General features: G+C 45.1%; 1 protein-coding gene across 1 annotated transcript in view; it reads right to left on the reverse strand.

Annotated features, from left to right (window-relative positions):
- Cip4 (formin-binding protein 1-like Cip4) overlaps positions 1 to 19192 on the reverse strand; it is a 174020-nt gene that overhangs the window by 76456 nt on the left and 78372 nt on the right. The gene's annotated exons all lie outside the window — the stretch shown is intronic.

Consider the following 19192-nt stretch of genomic DNA (forward strand, 5'->3'; position numbering starts at 1 on the left):
GGGTTGGAGAGGGAGTCGAGCTGCTATGGGGCCAAGTTGGGAAGAGGAAGGATTTGATAGAAGGAAGGCTTGGAAAGATGGGTAGGGGTTGGTGAGAAGTGGAGGGCTTGGTGAAAGGATCCGGCGGTGGGAGACTTAAAAAAAAAAAAGGAGGAGGGAGGGGAGATGGGGGGGTCTGTTAAGAGACCTGCTAGGTGAATGAAGTGAGGGGGACTATTGAATGTGTGGACTCATTAAGAGGCTGATAATAGGGAAGAGTAATGAGATATCGTGGTTTGTCTCGCCGCGAGGTGACCTAAACGGGTTCACACACACACACACACACACACACACACACACACACACACACACACACACACACACACACACACAGAATCGCGTTCCCTCATCACGCGAGGCATCTATTAAAGACCCATAACACACCCACCACTGCAATAAACAAAAACGCCAGTACAAGCACGCCATAATATTACGCCCAACGACCAATAACGCACACGACAAGCGAGACACTTACTACGCACACGAGAAAACAGTGCATTTATAACGTACAAAACATAATACACTTCCAGATACAGATTATGCAAAAGCAGATAAAACAAACAACGCAAACGGGACCGTAATACGCATGGCAGATATTATTTCCAACCCACGTCAAAGAGGTAAGCTACCTCCAAAGCTGAATTAATTTAACTTTCCAGCGATACAGAAAGAAATTAAAACATATCCTCAGAATGAAATAATTAATGTTTTCCTTCTAACCCCTTCACTATCAGTCACTGATCTTTAAGCTGAATAAATGTGTGTGGGTAACAGGCATAAAAACAAAAGATACCGTACGGTTCTAGAGCTACTACTTTTTTCACCGCCAAAATAGCCTCGAAGAGGAAAATCCTCTCCAAATATTCCTAAGATTTAAAGCCTGCCTATGATATTCGTAAGACCTAAAGCCTCTCCATATTATCGTAAAATGAAAATCCTCTCCATAATATTCGGAAGATTGAAAGCCTCACCCTAATATCCGTAAGCAGTAAAGACTCTCCATAATATTCGTGAGAATATTCGCATGACGTAATGCCTCTCCATGACATTTGTAAGATGCAAAACCTCTCCATAACCAACGGAAGATGTAAAGTCTCTCTACATTATTCGTAAGATGTAAAACTGAAGCATATGGAGCGGGAAGGTCTAAAATTATTGCTGGCTGTAGTGTTTTTATGGCAGGGTGGAGGTAAATGAGTTCGTAAAAAACACTGAATTAGTAAGACTGAGGGTGAGGGAAGAACGAGGAGAAAAAAAGTAGGGAGAGAAGGAGGAGGAAGGGACAAAAAGGGAGAGAGGAAGCAGGAACAGCGAAGAGGAAGAAAGAGTGAGAAAGATGAAAAGGGAGGAAGTATATGACAGGAGGAAGGAGAGGGAGTGCAAAGAGAGAGGAAAGGCGAGGGAAGAATGAGGATGGGAAGTGATGGTGGGGGAGGAAGGAGAAACTTTGAATTTATAGGTAAAGGATTATAGGAAGGGGAAGAATGGAATGAGGGAAAACATGAAGGAGAAGGAAATGACGTCAACAAGAGGAGAACATCGCCGGAAACACACACAGGAATGAGGTAAACAAGAGGGGTAAATCATAGGGGGAATGTGGGGGAACACACGAAAAGGAGGAAATAACCTAAACAAGAGGGGAGAAATCATATACTGAGAGCCAGAGAGGAAAGGAGGGAAGAACGAAGGGAAAGGAGGGAAGAACGAAGGGTAAGGAGGGAACTGTTTTACTGCGGGCTCATGGCCTTTGGTTTCTTCTTCCTCGCATTAAAAAAAAAAAAAATACTGACCTATGTCTACAATGTTACACAAAGATGGTCTGCTTACTGAGATACGGTGTCCACAAGCTATGATGCACGGCCACGAAACAGCACTAAAATCATACCATCCCTTCCCTGACCCGGTTGGATACGATTAAGTCATAATACGGTCAAAATCACCTTATCAATGTACCCCTATTTCCCACGAATAAATGGAGAGATAAACAAAAAGAAAGGAAAATATTGTGGGTGGGCGAACTTCAAAGGCATGAATGCGAATGAAAGCGACCGAGAAACAAAGGAGGAGCGGGAATATGAAAGGCCAGAGTGGACAATAAAAAGGAAAGAGAGAGAGAGAGAGAGAGAGAGAGAGAGAGAGAGAGAGAGAGAGAGAGAGAGAGAGAGAGAGAGAGAGAGAAGAGAATAGAGAGGAAAAAAGAAGAGAACAGAGAAGGGATGAGAGGATACAAGGGAGTGAAGCAGTGGGAAGGGAACGGACAATAAACAAGAGGAGATAAGAGAACGTAAGGAGTGGAAAGAGAGGAAGAGAGAGGACGGATTGAAAGAGAGAGAGAAGTGTAGATGACAGGTGATAAACCCTACGGAACAGGGACCAAGGCAAGGTAGGGGAAAAAATTAACTAAATTGAGAGATTCTGGGTAAAAGAAATAAAAAATGAAAACTGCTCAAGGCGAATGACGCAGAAGGTGGAGGGAGGGGAAAGGGGAAGCGGAGGATGAGGGAAAAGGGGAGGGTGAAGAGGAGAGGTGAATAATGCTCAAAGGAGGAGGAAGACGGAGGGATGGAAACGAGAGAATGGGAAAAGGACGAATAAAGGGGAAAATGGGAAACAGGAAGGAGGAGATGAGGAAGAGGGGAAGAGGAAATAGGAAAAATGGACGAGGAAAGAGGGACGAAAGGAGAGGGGGAAAGAGGGAGGAAAGAATAGGGGGAAAGAGGGAGGAAAACGGAGAAGGTAAGGAAGGAAAAGGGAACAGAATGGTGAAAAACTCGCAGAGGGAGAGGGGTAAAGGATTAAATGGTGAGAGAATAACAATTTAAGTTCGAGAGGTCATACAGGGCAAATCAAAATCTTCTGACGCTAGGAAAAGTAAAATAATCATCGTTATCTACTGTAGGGTCTACAGGGAAGGGTATACACGTTTAGAAGAAGTAATGGAAAGAAAGTGGGAGTCGGCGAATTAAAGAGTAAGAGGAATCGAGGTGGAAGTTTGAAAGTTAAGGAGTGAGTGGGAGAGACAGTGGAAGTCAGAGGGTTAAGCAGTGAAGGGGAAATGAGGTAAAAGCAAGAGGAAAGGGTGTATTGATTCAGTGACGTGTTTGTTTAAGTAACTGAATTTTAGCCACGACATGAAACTGAATATTCCGAGGATAAAACCAAAAACGTTGTAGCTTTCCACAGTGTAATTCATGTAAGAGAGGGAATCATACGTAAGGGGCCGGTGGTGAGGATTTACGGTAATGAGCTCGTGAGGATGTAAATGGTAAAGGGGGAAAGGGAGAGGTTCTAAGAGCAAAGAGTAATGAGTTAGGAGGTCACATGTCGAGTGAAGGGTTATTTAAAGATCCTATTAACCTCCTTAAACATAAATAAATTACAATGTTGCTAATTTGAGAATTTTTGGAAACAGGTGAGTTAAATACAGCCTTTATAGTATCTTCACTACAAAAAAGGCGTCCTCAGGTGAAGGGCTTAGGGCGCATACTGCTTATGTGATGTTAATGGGTTGTTAAGGGTGTAAAATGTTAAATGGTTGTTGAAAGCATAGTTAACAGGATGAACAGGGGTGTAAATAGTTAAGGGATTATTAATAGTGTAAAAGGTTAAAGGGTAAGGGGTTAAAGGGAAGGGATGGGTGGGATTATTAAGGGTGTATACGGTTATGAGGCAAGGGTAAGGGGTTAAAGGGAAGGGAAGGGTGGGGTTATTAAGGGTGTATACGGTTAGGAAGGGGCTAAAGAGATGTTAAGGACGTAAAGGGTTAAGGGGTTAGGGTAAGGGGCTGAAGGGAGGGGAGGGGAAGGGTTATGTTGAGCCGCGCAGCATCCAAAGATAAAACATTTCCGGCCAGACTCCCGAAGTTATAAATATGGGTTAGCGGTATTTCCCTCTCTCTCCCTCCCTCCCTCTCTTCATCTTTCCTTTCTCCTTTTTCTCCTTTTCCTCCTTGCTTTCTTATTTTCTCTCCCTCTTCCTGTCCTCGCTCCCAAAGATTAATACGGGTATGCTGTATTTCCCTGCCTCTCTCTCCCGTCCTCCCTTCATCTATTCTCCTTTTCATTTCCTTCCTTTCTTCCTTTTCCTTCCCTCCGGCTTTCTCTGAGCATCCCTTTCTTCCTCCTCACACCCTTCCTCTTCTTTCCTGGCTCCTCTCTTCCTTCTCTTTTTCTTCTCCCATCTTTTTTTCCCCTTAGTTTTTTCCTTCTCCCTCTCGTCATTCTTCATTCCTCATTTTTCTCGTACTATTTTCTTTCTTTTCTTTCATCTTTCTCTCCCTCTTAATTCTTCTTTCTTAACCATTCTCTCTCATTTCCTTTCTTCTCCCTCCGAAGCTATAAATAAACGATAGTGCTGTTCCCTTCTCTCCTTCCTTCCCTCTTCCTCCTCTTCCCCCTCGCTTTCTGCGTCTCACTTTCCCTGTTCTATCTTAATTTCCCTCTCCTGTATTTTCTCTCTCCTCACTCCATTCCTCTGTTCTTCAATTTCCTGCCTTTCCTTTTCCCTCCATCCATCCATCGTTTCTGCTTTCTCATTCCCTCTTCTCTTTCTTCGCTCCCTTTTTTCCCTCTTCACCCTTTTCTTTCTCCTCCTTCTCAATCCCCCTCTTTTCTTCTTTCTTGAGCCTTCCCTCCCTCCTCCTTCCTTTTCTTCTTTTCCCTCACAAATATAAATATGTGGGTCAGCAGTATTTCCTCCCTTTCCCTCCCTCCTCTCTCCTTTCTTCCTCCTCCTTCCTTTTCTACTACTTCTCGCTCACTCCTCTTTCTTCTTACCTAACCATTCCCTCCACACCTTCATCTTCTCCTTCCCCTTTGTCCTTTCTCTCCCTTCAATTCCTCTCTCATTTTTCTTTCACTTCTTCCTATATCAAGCTCTTTTTCCTTCCTACTCTCCCTCCCTCTCTTCCTTCTATCTCGTCAATTTTTCACTTTTCTCTTACTTCCTTTCTCTCCTTTCTTTTCCTCAAATTTCTTCTCCTTTCTCAGTCCTCTTCTTCTTTCTATTTCTCACTCATTCCCCTCTTCGTTTGCTCTCTCCCTCCCTCTCTCTCTCTCTCTCTCTCTCTCTCTCTCTTACCCCTGCCAACCACTAAAAGGGTGAGATAAAAGGGGCCAAAGGTGATGATAAGCACCAATAAAACACACACACACACACACACACACACACACACACACACACACACACACACACACACACACACACACACACACACACACACACACACACACACACACACACACACACACACACACACACACACACACACACACACACACACACACACACACACACACACACACACACACACACACACACACACACACACACACCGCTCGCTGGCGCAGTGGTAACGTTCTCGCTTGCCATCTGGTAGATGGGAGTTCGCGCCTCGCTCAGGTTGCGAAAAGTTTCACTGACGAAGTGGGTGGTTACTGTCCGCCTCGAGCAAGGGGACGGGTGTGTGGGTGTGTGGGTGTGTGAAGGTCACAGCCTTGCCCTTAGATCGGACTATATGAGCTCTCAGCTCCCTTCCGGGAGGGTAAAATGCTGACGATCACGACCATCAAGTGATCCTGACCGACCCGGTGAATTAATTAATTACACACACACAGCAAATATATATGTGTGTGTGTGTGTGTGTGTGTGTGTGTGTGTGTGTGTGTGTGTGTGAAGGTGATGAAGCAGGATTATTAAAGTAAGCAAAATGAGGGGTGTGGGAGGGGAGGTGTATGGGGGGAGGTGGGTAAGGGGAAAGAGCGATGATGTAAGAGGAGTGGGGAGGAGTAAGGGAGGGGAGGAGTAAGGGAGGGTAGAAGAAGAGGGAGAGTCGTAAAAATGGGAGATGGGAGAGATGGAAATAGTGAAGCTGAGACTGGGAATAGGCAAGGGTATCAGAGATGAAAGATATGAGATGAGGGGGTAAGAGGGGAGATATGAGGGAGGGGGCGGGGTGGGAGGAGATAAGAGGGAGGAGAAAGGGAGGAGAGGAGACGAGAAGGAAGGGAAGAGAATACACAGAGGTGAGGGGAAATGAGAAGGAAGGGATGAGAATACAGAAAGGGGTGAGGGGAGATGAGGGGATAAGGGAGGGATGAGAGATGAGGCGTGAGGGGAGAGGGCGTGGTGTGTTGTCTGGCGGGGTGCCCAGGTCGGAGCCTTGCGGGGGGCCTCGAAGGATTGCCCCTCTCTCTCTCTCTCTCTCTCTCTCTCTCTCTCTCATTATGTATTTTCAGGTTATTCTGCTCATTTCAGCAAATCTTCACTTTTTTCAGTCGGTTCTTATTTGCAGCATTTTCTTACCACTGCTCGTAATCTTGCTCATTATTTGTATTGTATTTTCTGCATTGTATTTTTCTAGTTACCTATCTCCTATCTGCTTCCTCCACTCGCTTCCTGCTCTTCTCTGCTGCCCCTACTCACATTCTACTCTTCTCTGCTTTATTTGTTCATAATCTGCTTTGGAACTAGAGTCCTGCTGTACTGTCTGCTTTATTACAGCTGTTTCACCTTGGCAGAGATATTCGTCCTTATGTACCTTATTTCCTGTAACCCAACGACACAATAAAGCTATACTACGGTTCCACATCCTTTCCACAGCACTTCTTTGTGACTAGCGCTATGTTCCTGTGTTAACCTCTTGTTATAACTCAAGAATCGAGACTGAGAGACGTCAATTTTTTGCCAAGTTAAAGTGAAATGAGTGTATCTGCGCAGGCTGTCACTCGGCTCATTCTCCGCTGCCCTCTGCTCCTGATTCTGCCCATGTCGTCGAAAATCTGCGGACATTTGATGAGTTTGCTTTTACTCAGCAGTCTCTCTCTCTCTCTCTCTCTCTCTCTCTCTCTCTCTCATCCACTTTACTACATTCCTTAGCTCTCAGCCTCTCCCTCTTACTCTCTATCCCCTCCCCCCCTCCTCTCCTCCCTCCCTTCGACTGCATTCCTTCTTGTCTTCCTGTGTTTCCAGCTCCTTCCTACCAACATCACTACCACCAACAGTCGTCATCATCATCATCATCATCATCATCATCATCGCAGCCCAACTCCATTCATTCAACAATCACACCTCTCTTTCATTTTTTTTTATCAGCTGCTAATCGCACATCAATTTCTTCAACAGTAACCAATTGCTTCATTTTTCTGCCAGTCACCAATATCATTCACATTTTCCTTATATCAAACCACTTTTTACCATCTTCCAATATCAACATTTTTTTTTTTTCATTAACCAATCTTACCTTTAATTTTTTCTGGTAGCTGAGCATCGCACTATTTCTGTCGATCTGTCTCTCTCAGTTCAATTTTTCTGTTACTTCAGCTCCACCAATCTTGTTTAATCATTTACTTATAAATATCAGTTTAACGGTTTCAGCCATTTACCAACCTTAGTTTTATCCTTTTAGCCCGAGAACGCCTTTTATAATTTTTACTATGACAAGTAGACTCATATTTAATAGAAAAATAAAAAGTCTTCACAGTTGATACTGTTAGCCACCTATCTAGCTACCAGTTTTGGCTCTACTTTTTCTACTGTTCTATCAGTCTAGGTTGACCTTTTTTACCATCTACCGAACTCAATTGTCACAATAATTATCGTACGCGTGTCTTACAATCACACTTCAACTTTGTTAATACCAGTCATTCACTGTAATTACCAACAACGTTTGCATCTCCACTAAGACATCTTACTATTAAATGTCAAAGCATTATTGGATGCAGTTCTCCCTACATTCTTCTACCCTCAGTCCCCCCTCCCTAACCCCCCACTACCTCCCTCGTGTCCCAGCACATACTCCTGTTCTTTTATCCTGCCTCCCCACTTCCCCCTCCCACATTCCTCAATCCCCCCACCCCCACCCCGCCATCTTGCCCCTCACCCCTCACCTTTCAACCCTCTGCTCCACCACTTTATCGCCACCTCCATCTCACCACCACCACCACAGTTAATCAACCACACCCACAACCACTTCCTCTCCTCTCCTTTGCCATCAACGTAATGTGCCAAGAACTTTACTTAAAACCATACAAGCTATCATAACTATACCAATACCCGTAGCGACCAACCACCTACTAACCCTTTAGCATCACCACTACCCTAATATAGTTTAATAAAAATCATCACAGCCATGAACCTATCTAAATCACCCACCATAATCATTCACCGCATTCTCACAAATACTCTCTCTCTACCCTCACCACCATCTTCATATAGCAAAAATTTCGTTGCAGCCACAAGCCGTATCTATAGTGTAACACCAAAACATTCACCACAGCAACAGCGTCCTTCAACTCCATCAACATATTAACACAGAAGCAACAAACATCATTACGGCTACATTCAGTACTTATACCACGATAGCCACCCACCAAACTCACCGCTATTCACAACATACGCAACCACTTCCACACATAAAGCTGTATCCTCGTTGAATTAGACTGTGTAACACCTCTCCTTTAGCTATTTAGTCTACCTGGAACACCTTCATATCAATGTGTCTGTTACTGGTGCAAATTATATTGATACTAAAGATGCACGCAACCCATGAGAATATTAGATTTAACTACGACATGTAAAATAAACGGCTTGGTGAGAAGTATTCGTTGTGAATCCCCCCTATCACGACCAAACTCACTTCTCACCATCACAAATTTACCGTCACTACCCTGCATCAACACCACACATCACGACACCCACAACCGCCGCCCCACCCTCCTGACAACCATTACCGCGTCTCACCACCACAACCCTCACCAGACCTTAACTTCTGCTCCCCACATCTACCACCATCACTACAACCCTTGCCAAAATTACTACCGTCCCTTGGCTCCACGCACACAACCAATATTACGGTGATCTACTGCTGCAGTGGACGCGGGTTCGAATCCTGGCTGGGACAAGGAACAGTTTAAAAGGATTTGAATTATGATGAAGTAGACTTTACTGATCTACCAAAGACCCGCCGACATGTCGTAAAGACACCCCCTCTATTATCAATACATCAGTTCTGTATGATACAGCCCTAGCAAGTATTCAGTATGGACGGTGGGTGTTGGCGCCTAAGTGGTGACATGTGGAGGAGTATGGCACTATACGCAGGAGGACTACTGGGCCTCAGGGGGCGGACTGTTAAGCCTATGTCCAAAGTCGTGCGCGCGCGCACACACACACACACACACACACACACACACACACACACACACACACACACAACCACTACTAGGGTACCAACACACTGCCATCATTCCTCATCCCCATCACCAAACCTCACCATCTACACCTTAGACAACCATCACCACTACTTCATCTCAGTTACATCACCACTTCACTGTCCACACTGTCATCAATCCCTAGACTACACTCTCCACACGTCATCACCCACAAGAGCAAAACCCTACTTTAACTTCGTAACCCTCGCCATCACCACCACTACCACCATACCCTCACTTCACCACCCCACAATCACCACGGCCATCATCTATGGCGCTTGTGACAACCAATTGATTCACTAAGTACCCTCCACTACCACCACCTCTCCTGTTAAGCATCCCTACCACTATCACACACACACCTGACCACACCCACCCACCCCGACCACACCCACTCACCACCACATCCACATCTCACCTTAACACACCTTCCACTACCACACGCACAGACAAAATCCCCACCACATACACTACCACCACAACTTCTCATCACAAATACCCACCCACCGTCACGACTACCATTACACATACCACCACCACCACACGCACACTTTTCGTCACCATAACCTCACCACACCCACTATCACCACCACCCTTTTTTCACCACACTTCACTCATCCACACACACCATTCCTTACCCACTACCATCATTGAACACATCAACTACTTTCATAACATCACCTCACCACACCCACCACAATGACCACTACCATCACCACACATCTCACCATCACCACCTACACCGCTCGTACGGGCCAATTAAATCTCTGATCACCAAGGACACCAGAAACGGGTCTGAGGAGATCCAGTTGCCCAAGTATAATTTACCGAGAAATATCTTAACGCTCCACTACACAATATCAAAAGACCTAACAGTACCTTTATCGCATGCAACATTTTTCTTTTTGTACCAGTCGGCTAACAGGAATATGTAGTACCTGTATTATTATTACTGCCATTACCTGAACATAATTATCTAACGGTAAGATGAATAAATGCAAAAGTCGTCATGGTATTAGAGCGGTCAACCGGTATCGCTTTTTATTATCATCGCTAACATGAGTAACAAAAAATGATTATAATTAAAAAGAACACAGCTGCTTTGCAAGTCATCCAAATGTCAAACAGCACCTTTGTATGATTTAATCCCTGAACGATGGATGGCGTCTCTGACGAGTAAAATCGTCAGGCGTTAGCCAGAGTAAAGTATTTGTCATCAGCTGCCGTTTAGGACTTGAACAGACCAGCAGTATGGCCCAGTATCTTGCTCCTTAAAGCCAACACGAGTACTTTATCAATATAACACCAGTACCGTTATCAGTGCCTGTCACTGATAACAGTACTATCGTACCTGTGTAACTGACAACAAAACCTTCAAAACGACACCAATTTCCCTTGTTCGCCTTGGATGTCTTCACTCCACTGATAACCTCTTCTACTCGAGAAGCTTCAATAAAATCATCTTTAGGCAACAAAAACAAAGTACTGAATGGTCTTACACCAGTGACACCAAAACCTTCGAAGCGACACCAATTCTGGCTGGCTCACCTTGTATTCCTCCACTCCTTCATTAAAGTGAATGACACGCCAGTAACACTAACAAGCAGTGATATACGCCACGACATCCAGCTGGGGCAATGAGACTATGGATCGATTTCCAGATTGCATAACAGGCTTCGTAACATCTCTTCCTTGGCGATTTATTTTGCATATTATAACTTAACATTATCTTCTATGTAATATATATAGTTCTGATACTGGCACAAACAGATGATGAGTGGGGAAGGGGGTAAGAATTTCTGTAAACACATCTCTTTTCAACATGGCGGAATCAAAGGAATTTAGTATTATCCTCTCTCATTACCAAGTCCCTCTAAGTGCTCTCTCTCTCTCTCTCTCTCTCTCTCTCTCTCTCTCTCTCTCTCTCTTTCTCAATGGAAGCTTTCAAGCCGACCAAACAGAATCCAACTAACTGCACTCTCTCGTCCCCTTTTATGCTTACAGCTAAAGCAAACGTAAACTGGTGTCCTCAATCTTCCATGCATAATCAGGGCAAAAGTTCGCCTGATATTTCATCTCTTCTCACCTTCCTCTGCTAGCTAATACTTCTAAGCTGAGAGAGAGGCTTGGTATATTTCTCTGCCCATAAAAGGAGGCTCTCTGATAGGATGCGTCAGGGAAAAGAGTGCCGGACATGCCTGAAGTGGAATTTGACGAAGTGAAATGCATCCCAATTATTTTTCCCATAATGTACACAACTGGTTAAATATGAAAGCAACCTTCAGTTAATACTATCCTCTTGTCCACAGCCTCCAATCTCTAAAAAGCAGCAGTGACCAAACATCCTATAATGTACCTATCTTATTCAGGACTCTAATTTGTTGGTTTCCCACTGGGAGCGACTAATTTTGCGGCATCTGGCTCTCCGCGTTGGGAAGAAAAAAAACGCTGAATGGATCCTGATTTGGCCTCGCCCCGCGTATTCTGTTTGTTTTTCTTTGGGAGGGGAACTTTTAAAACTTTACCTTTGGTCCCCTTCCAATATTTGCATACCTGTAGAAAAAAAAATAAAAAAATAAAAAATCAACAGCTAGGACACAGCACCAACAACAGCAACAGCAGCGGGGTGCACAGCGGAAGTCATAACAAATAACAGCTGCAGATCCAGCAAAAATCAAGGGGGGTCCATTAACATCTGACTCGGGACACCAATAACAAACAGAAGAGGAAGGGAAGAGGGGAGCGTGGGAGGGGGACGTAGTCAGGGGAAGAGAACGGGGAGCTGGGGAGGGAAAGAGAACGGGGAATTGGGGACGGGTAGAAAGGTGGGGAGGGGAAAGAAATGATTAAAAAGTGAGAAAAAGAGAGAATAGGTGGGAAGATCCATTAAAATGGGTGGGGGGAAGAATGAACAGATGAAAAATAAGGGAACAAAAGAAAGAAATCACGTACAAAAGTATTACACAGCTACGGGAGCAAAGGATCCTGATAAGGGATCTAGCAAGAGTCTATGGGAGTATAAGAAAATCCTCAGCGAGTGACTGACGGACAGGCTCGTTTCTACATAAGCTTTCGCATCTAAAAAAAGGGATAGGTAGGAAGGGGGTGACGATGAGACAGAAAAGGTAGATGAGAAGGGGGCAAAGAGAAGGGAAGAGAGGGGGTGGGACAGAGAGAGATGGTATAAGACGGAGAGAAAAAATAAATAGGAGTGAGGGAATATAAACCTGGGAAAGAGCGGAAGAAGAAGGGAAGTGATGGGAAAAGGTAAACGTTAGGAAAGGGGGACGAAGTAGAGCGGGAAGGAACACAAGAAGGGAGGAGAAGGTATGAAAGGAAAAATAAAGGGGAGTCGGAAGGAAAAGGATGAAAGAGAAAGACGGTAAATGACAGGAAGGGAAGGAGATCTTAACTGGAAGCTGTGAAAAGGTACAGTGAATGAGAGGGGAGGGGGGAGAGGAAAAAGGGGAAGGAGAAAAAAAGGAAGGAGAAGGGAAGAAGCGGGAAAGTAAAAGTGACGAGGGGAAGAACGTAAACGGGATGGAGAGGAACGGTACAGTAAATGAGAAGTGGGGCACAGAGGGGAAGGAGGGGAAAAAGGGGAGGAAGGAGAGGGAAGGGGGAGACGAAGGGGGAGGGGAGGGGAGGACTGATTGACTGGTGACTGATGACACTAAAAAGATTGTGGCAGCATAATAACACAGGTCACTGCCGGTGTACACGAGGAGTAAAAGCAGCAAAAGGATAACTAAAATATATTCAAATACTTACATATATAGACAACATAATAACAAAGATTAAAAGTCATCTAACAATAAAATTCATACACTACGTCATGGACACACCATAAAATTATGCATAAAACAACAGTTAAAACTAAGCATAAAAACTATAGATGGATGGGACGGAGAGGGGTAGGAGGGAAGGGGGAGAAAGGGGTACCAGCGTCTGTGTTTACAAGGTGCCCAAAATACCTCCGGCCGAGAGAGGAGTTGGGGAAGGGGGAAGTGTGGCAGGGTTGGCGATGACGATGGTGAGGTGGGGAGCGTGCCAAAAGACAGGGGGGGGAGGGGGAGTGCGTTACTACCAACCACGCCCCCCTACACCCAATCATCAGCTTTGAGGCGCGGAGGAGGAGACTTGGATGAGAAAGGAGGGGGGAAAGTAAAGCGAAGCTATGAGGAAACAAGGATAGGAATGAGAAACTGCAAGGGAGAGAAACTGGAAGGAGAACGAGGGCAGAGAAGGGAAATGGAAGGGAAACATGGGTAGAGAAGGGAAATGGAAGGGAAACATGGGTAGAGAAGGGAAATGGAAGGAGAACATGGGTAGAGAAGGGAAATGGAAGGAGAACATAGGTAGGGAAGAGAAATGGAAGGGGATCATGGGCAGAGTAGGGACACGGAAGGGGAGCATGGGTAGAGAAGGAGAACCTGGGAAAAGAGGAGGAGAGGGAAAGGGATGGGGAATTCTGACGTACCGTGTACTTTTCACTCTAAGCTGAACAGGAGTGGGAAAAGTGTCACGCAAGGAAGAAGGGGAGGACGAATATTGGCTTGGGGGGGGGGAGAGGGTCTCTGTAGCTCAGTCGGTTTGGTATCTGCTTCACGTTCAGAGGATCGTATGATGTGAGTTCGAGTCCCAACAACTCCCGCCAAGTTTGTGGGATGGATGCAACCAAACTAATGCCTGCCACAACCATCAAACTGTCATACCCAAATCATACCACTGTCAAGACTCCAAGTATCTGTCCAACCCTTATAGCACTCCTAAGACGTTACATTGGCGTGGGAGGGGAAGGGAAACGATGAGAAATTCAAACATACCACGGACCTTTCATTCTACCACAAGCTGGAGGGGACAGGGAAATGGAGAGAGGTGGGAGGGTGGGCAAGGGTAAGGAGAGGGGGGAGAAGCACGGACAGGGGTGAGGGAGTACATGGGAAGGAGAGAAGAGGGAGTACATGGGAAGGAGAGAAGAGGGAATACACAGGAGAAGAGGAGGTTGCATTTCTGTCACGACACTACCTGCTGGAGGAGGAGATGTGAGACACGGGACGAGAGAGGGTCTTAAAATTCACACAATCAGGCTTCATCCAGTCTCAGGCTAACGGGGGAACGGGAGTGGGGAGGGGAGATGATTACCTACCACAATCATTTTGCGAAGTAAGGGGCTTATTTGTTTCAACACCACCTTCACCAAGCTAAGAAGGGATGGCAAGATGGAGGGTGCCACCGCTATTATCATCATCATCATTATCACCATCATGATTGTTTTGCAAAAAAAAGAAAAAAGCCTCTTCCATCTTTCTTCAGTATGGCCGACTAGTTGTTTAGCCTGGTTCATCCTAGACATCTATACTGTATTTATAAACTTCCATCCATCTTACTCTTTCCCTACCTCTCCATCTCTAGGCCGCTACCCTGTTATCCTAATTGTATATCTGTTACTAGTTTAACGAAATCTACATGAAGCTCTCCACCCCAGGACACAACCAAGGAATGGGAGACTGACTTGGTGGGATGGGTCCCAGTACTGTACTTACCACCCCAATATAATGCCTAGGAATCTTGAGATACTCTTAAACACTGTATTGCTGTACAGGGTGTTTGCAAAGGATGTGTCACGGTCTAAGGAAATCCTTGTGCTCGGGGCTATCATTGCGTCAGGTTGCATGAGCGAGGAAGGGAGGACAGCCAAGTACACTGTTTAACCAAATAAAAAACTATCCGCTGCTACATAATCTCACCTAGCCTCAGACATGGTAGGCTAAGCTAAGCAAAACTAAGCTGATACATCGTCAGAGAGTTGAAAGCGACTGTCATGCTTCTATTATCCCTGTCTCTTAATTTCTCTCTCCAGTACTTACGTTAGGCTAGGCTGAGTTACGTTAGGTATGCCTTGGTCAAGTCATGTCAGGTCAGATCAAGACTGGCTAAGTTTTGTTAGGCTAAGCAATGTGGTAAGCTCCCCTAGTCTCTCCTATTCCTTGGCCATGTGTATTAACGCAAGGGAAGCTATGAGAAAGAGGACCATGACAGAGGTATAGGTACTCATTAAATTTCTACTCTGTGCCCTTCACCACATGACAGGCGCACCACGAATCCTTTGACAGGAGTGGGGGGATATTACGAAAGATAAGGCAGGGTGGAAAGGGGTTTATTATGAAAAACACCCCCTTCACGGCATGACAAACAGATGGGATGGAAATATGTCCTTGATGTCACACACGCACACACATACTCAGCATCACTACCACCAGCACTACCCCGCTGACACCCTGCCATTCCCCTCACCCTCCCACATACACAGACAGACAGACAGACAAAATCTCCCCTCTCTCTCTCTCTCTCTCTCACACACACACACACACACACACACACACACACACACACACAGCATGCTCTCTCTCTCTCTCTCTCTCTCTCTCTCTCTCTCTCTCTCTCTCTCCTACACACACACACACACACACACACACACACACACACACACATCATTCTCTCTCTCTCTCTCTCACACACACACACACCACTCCCTCCCACCCACACCACTCCCCCCCACACCCACACCACTCCCCTCTCCCCCCCACACACACACACCACTCCCCTCCCCCCAACACTCACACCACTCCCCCCCCACACCCACACCACTCCCCCCCACACCCACACCCACACACACATCATTACCAGCACTACCCTACTGCCACCCTTAGCGCATGCCCCTGACCCTCTCACCTAGACATTCTTCTCCCGTTAGGACGACACATAAATTGCAGGTATGGCGGCACTACACACTGACGCATGATTTGGAAAGATACACACACACACACACACACACACACACACACACACACACACACACACACACACACACACACACACACACGCTGACGGAATATGAAAGGCACGCAGGAACAATTAACATGATAAACACTCAGGCACAGATAATATGAAAAAGATAGATACGTTAAAAGGCAGACGAAAACAGAGATATGTCATACACAGAAACAAACATTCTCTCTCTCTCTCTCTCTCATTCACACACACACACACACACACACACACACACACACACACACACAACTAGATACGATACGCGGTACAGGCAGACAAACTAAAAGGAAGACATACAGGGATAATCAATTAACCATTTCACTATTCTGGCGACATACCGGCAAATAACTTATCAGTGTTAATTCCAAACGATTTAATTCGGTTTTGGAAAGTACTGGTACCGTGGTAAGGAAGGGGTTAATGAAGGCTATAGTATTTTAACCTCTCCAGTTCGGCAAGACTGTCCTTAGCTGAAGACACTCGTGAGCAGGAGGAGGAGGAGGAGGAGGAGGAGGAGGACATAAAATGCTGACAGAGAGAGACAGACAAAACAGATGACAAAAAGCCAGACAGTCATAAATTAAGATGGAGAAAGACAGACACAGATAAAATTAATGAGATAAACAACCACACGAACTAACGACAAAGTGACAGGGAGACAGATAAACCTCAGCACGCTTTCATAATTCATCCCGTCAGGAAATTGCTTCAGCCTACCATTTGGCCTCACTCTCCAGAATCAGTACGATGGTGTCATTATATTTTTTACTTTTAGTTTTGCTGCCGCCAGACGACTTCAATTAACATAGGGAGGCCTCTCTTAGTGAGGGGATTAACTCCTTCACTACGACAGCGTCATTTATTACATATTTTTGCTATCATCGGACGATCTGAAAAAGCTTCTGGGAGACTTTTCGTAGCAAAGGAGGTTAATCGAGTTTATTTTGACGCCTTTCACTACCAAACGTTTTTCCTCATGATTAACGCTTGGTGGTTCATTCATTCATTCATTGCCAGACGCCATGTATCCCAGACAGGGTGGCCAAGGGCTTAGAGTTAATTGTTTTACAGGGAGGGGCACTAATCCTCCACCAACCCCACTTGACGTAGGGATGCCAACAGCATCTGGTGTTCCCAGGCGGTCACCCATCCAAGTACTAACCAGACCCAACGTTGCTTAACAAGGAAAAAAAAAGATGTCATCGTAGCGACAAGGTCTCACCATTAACCCAAAGCCAGTTTCTACTCATGACATTAAGCCCATTTACTCTCTCGCCATAAGACAGTACCCATAAAAACTACCCCCATACCCCGATGCCTGGCCTCCTCATGACACACCAGTCGCGTGCCCATAATCCCATATTTCATTCCCCTACCACATTCCATCACAGGCCTACTACATAGTCAGTACGGGGTGTAACGCAACGTTGTCAAGAGTTCTGGGTTTGCTTCCTAGGCCCAGTTTCAGTCGCAAAATGTTATACGAATGGATACGTTTCTAATGGTTATGGTGACGATGTGCCTGTTGTTGTCTTATGAAATAAAATTGAAAATAAATAGATAAATAAAATAAATACAACTAACTTGTTCTTTACTGCACAAGTTTTCAACATTATCTACTCAGTAAGGTTTAAAATTTGATTAAAGACTGATTATCTCTTGTTCACTGATACTGGTGTTCAAAACCGCCACCTTCAAATTCCACACACATTCAGACTCAATTTAATCATAGAACGTGTAACTTTATAAAGACGGCCAGGCAGGTCCGTAGCCAGAACTTGAAATTTGGGGGGGGGGGGCATCTCCATCGCAGGGGGGATTTTTTTATTTATTTATACTGTTCTTTCCACGTATATTTCTTCTAGAATGTATTGTATGAACACGTAATGAACTAAATATATGCTGCACTATACTAGTGCAAGCACTAAAACCAGCCGAAACCAGTTTTTTGGTACCAAAATGAACTTTACTCTTTTCTTTACACGTGAAGCTTCATAGCTTTTTCTTTACACGTGAAGCTTCATAGCTTTTTCAACTTTCATAAGTTTCAACTCGTACCTTTTTCAAAGCTAATTATAACTCTGGCAGTATTTGCAATTTGCAAACTGGCACTGATATTGCTAACGAGGTACGAGAAGACGTGCGTACCTGATCACTCGTCCCACAAAGTACTGTTTCGCACTATCGGTTGTGCGGCGCTCTGGACCTTGGCACCTGCTATCTAGTGTGCCAGGGCCCAGACTGCCAGGTAGGTTTCACGGTGCTTTCGTCGGTATAAGATTGAATTTGAAACGGTGTTGCGCACCGTTTTTCTAGCGGCACGTGCCATATAAACCTGCAAACCTCCGCAGCGCTGATACGGTTCATTCAACCACGACCTGGTTAGACTAAATTCCAGTCTAACACCTATAACCTATACCAGCTATTTTGCATATACTGAATTACATCATGACCATATGATAACCGTCATTAAACATGTGGCTGTATAGAATCAAATCATGTGTCATGAATAAGTAGTATATCTGGCTTGAATTTTCGTATAATTTCCCGGTTTGTGTGTAAGCAAATTATATACGCTTCTAAGTGAAAAACTTCTAGGGGCGCTAATGAGTTTTCTGGGGGGCTAAGCCCCTCCGTAGCCCACCGTGGCTACGGGCCTGCAGCCAGGCTTATTGTTTAGTCTGTAAACTTTAGATATGTGTTTAAGAACTCGTAGTTCTCTGACGTGACCCAATGCATGAATATCCAGCGGGCTGAGAATCGGCGACTGTGGTGGATAACAGTATACTGCTTCACAGTATGCCTCCATAATCATCGGTACGGACCCAATATACTTATAACGCTATTTCCAAAACCACTGGAAATGACTCGGTGTTCATTTGACGTACCTGTTAAACATTCCCAAGAAGCAGTCTGTGATGTCATGACGTCATGCTGTGCTACACCCTGTACATTATTAAACTCCTCATAGCCTAGCCTACACTAGCGCCAACATTCTCCATAAACCCAGTCCCCCATACCCTATTGTATGTCCTGCTCATCACACCCCACTTACCCTCCCACAACCCTTCATTCCCCTATCTTATTCTACAATTGGCTACAATTCATCT

This window comes from Coenobita brevimanus, chromosome 64 (genome assembly GCF_032717465.1).
Source record: "Coenobita brevimanus isolate Jiangsu-jjx chromosome 64, ASM3271746v2, whole genome shotgun sequence".
Classification (NCBI taxonomy): domain Eukaryota; kingdom Metazoa; phylum Arthropoda; class Malacostraca; order Decapoda; family Coenobitidae; genus Coenobita; species Coenobita brevimanus.